Source organism: Ascidiella aspersa, chromosome 5 (genome assembly GCF_963924565.1).
Source record: "Ascidiella aspersa chromosome 5, kaAscAspe10.2, whole genome shotgun sequence".
NCBI classification, from domain to species: Eukaryota; Metazoa; Chordata; class Ascidiacea; order Phlebobranchia; family Ascidiidae; genus Ascidiella; species Ascidiella aspersa.
Genome location: NC_139451.1, coordinates 13,795,057 through 13,797,556, shown reverse-complemented (window position 1 = coordinate 13,797,556; position 2,500 = coordinate 13,795,057). Strand labels below are relative to the sequence as shown.

The 2,500-nt window shown below is 53.7% G+C and overlaps 1 non-coding gene across 1 annotated transcript; it reads right to left on the bottom strand.

Moving 5' to 3' along the window:
* Window positions 1-141: 141 nt before the first annotated feature.
* On the bottom strand, window positions 142-1,952 carry LOC146144592 (small subunit ribosomal RNA). Its single transcript, XR_014500747.1, has one exon. It is a non-coding gene; the product is annotated as a small subunit ribosomal RNA (ribosomal RNA).
* Window positions 1,953-2,500: the final 548 nt, after the last annotated feature.

Genomic DNA, 2,500 nt, shown 5'->3' with positions numbered 1-2,500 from the left:
GCGGCACTCGACGCGCAAACATTACCGGGTGACCGAATCGCCGGCCGGCGCGCCGCTCCTCGCGGGTCGGGCGCCGGGTAGCAAAAACTTTTTCTCTCGCTTGTCCGAGTTTCGCGTTCGCCGAAGCGTTTGCGAGACCGTTAATGATCCTTCCGCAGGTTCACCTACGGAAACCTTGTTACGACTTTTACTTCCTCTAAATGATCAAGTTAGATCGTCTTCTCGGACGCCGGCTCGACCGTTGCCGGCCGCGCCAGGTCCAATCGGAGGACCTCACTAAACCATTCAATCGGTAGTAGCGACGGGCGGTGTGTACAAAGGGCAGGGACGTAATCAACGCGAGCTAATGACTCGCGCTTACTGGGAATTCCTCGTTCAAGGGAAATAATTGCAATTCCCTATCCCTAGCACGACCGGGGTTCAGCGGGTTACCCAGACCTGTCGGCCAAGGCGAGCACATGCTGATCCGGTCAGTGTAGCGCGCGTGCGGCCCCGAACATCTAAGGGCATCACAGACCTGTTATTGCTCAATCTCGTGTGGCTAAACGCCACTAGTCCCTCTAAGAAGTTAGACGCCGACCGATTGGGTCGCGTAACTAGTTAGCAAGCCAGAGTCTCGTTCGTTATCGGAATTAACCAGACAAATCGCTCCACCAACTAAGAACGGCCATGCACCACCACCCACAGAATCAAGAAAGAGCTCTCAATCTGTCAATCCTCGCTGTGTCCGGGCCGGGTGAGATTTCCCGTGTTGAGTCAAATTAAGCCGCAGGCTCCACTCCTGGTGGTGCCCTTCCGTCAATTCCTTTAAGTTTCAGCTTTGCAACCATACTTCCCCCGGAACCCAAAGACTTTGGTTTCCCGCAAGCTGCCGGAGAGGTCGTAAAACTAACGCCCCCCGATCGCTAGTTGGCATCGTTTATAGTCAGAACTAGGACGGTATCTGATCGTCTTCGAACCTCTGACTTTCGCTCTTGATTAAAGAAAACATTCTTGGCAAATGCTTTCGCAGTCGTTCGTCTTGCGCCGATCCAAGAATTTCACCTCTAACGGCACAGTACGAATGCCCCCGTCTGTCCCTCTTAATCATTACCTCGCGCTCCGAAAACCAACAAAATAGAACCGAGGTCCTATTCCATTATTCCATGCACCATTATTCAGGCGAATCGCCTGCTTTGAACACTCTAATTTTTTCAAAGTAAACGTTCCGGCCGCCGCCGACACTCAGTCAAGGGCACCGGCGGAGAACCGGAGGTGAGGCCAGGACGGCCAGTACACGCCTTGCGACGGACCGGCCGCCTGCGCCCAAAATCCAACTACGAGCTTTTTAACCGCAACAACTTAAATATACACTTTTGGAGCTGGAATTACCGCGGCTGCTGGCACCAGACTTGCCCTCCAATGGATACTCGTTAAAGGTTTTAAAGTGTACTCATTCCAATTACAGGGCCTCGTTTAGAGTCCTGTATTGTTATTTTTCGTCACTACCTCCCCGCGTCGGGAATGGGTAATTTGCGCGCCTGCTGCCTTCCTTGGATGTGGTAGCCGTTTCTCAGGCTCCCTCTCCGGAATCGAACCCTGATTCTCCGTTACCCGTAAGAACCTCGGTAGGCCAGTACCGTACCGACGAAAGTTGATAGGGCAGACACTTGAATGATCCGTCGCCGGTGCGAGACCGTGCGATCCGCAAAGTTATCCAGAGTCACCAAAGGTTGCGGGCCGAAGCCCGGTCGGTTTTTGGTCTGATAAAAGCACGCCTCCCGCGAGGTCGGCGCTTCACGCATGTATTAGCTCTAGCATTTCCACAGTTAACCACGTAAAACGTACGATCAAATGAACCATAACTGATTTAATGAGCCATTCGCAGTTTCACTGTACGAGAGCTCGTACTTAGACTTGCATGGCTTAATCTTTGAGACAAGCATATGACTACTGGCAGGATCAACCAGGTAGCTACTTTAGCGTAGCCCCGAAAGGCCGACGAAGGAGGCGCCGCTGATGCGGCGCCGTCGCTCGGTCGATGCGAAACCCGAAGGCTTCTCCGTTAAAATTTCGTTCTTTGCTCGGCTGCCCGAACTCAGAAAACCGTCACCGCCCGTCGCACCCGCCGGAGTAAGACTTCGTCGGCAGGCCTTTCGACCGCCACGTCGCCAACACCGGCGCGAGCGCAACGCACGCCAGACAACTTCGCCGAAGCGACCGCTCAGAACCCGACAAACTGACACTCGGCTCTTCGCGCAGCAGCAACATCTGCCCAGCGAGCCAATCGCCTTTTCACCGATTCTTTACTTGTCGAAGCTTGTCAGCTCCCACAAGTATAGCAAAGATGAGTGTTGTCCCTGGGGTCTTCCGTTTGAAATTCTAACGTAAAAAAAAGGTGCACGATTGCGCCAGGTGTTGAACTATTGCGAGGCATATCACACGCTCGCGCGGCCTATACAGGCGCTTGCTCGCGCGCGCGGCCGAAATATGTTCAATGTTCGCGCGGCCTAAACAGTCT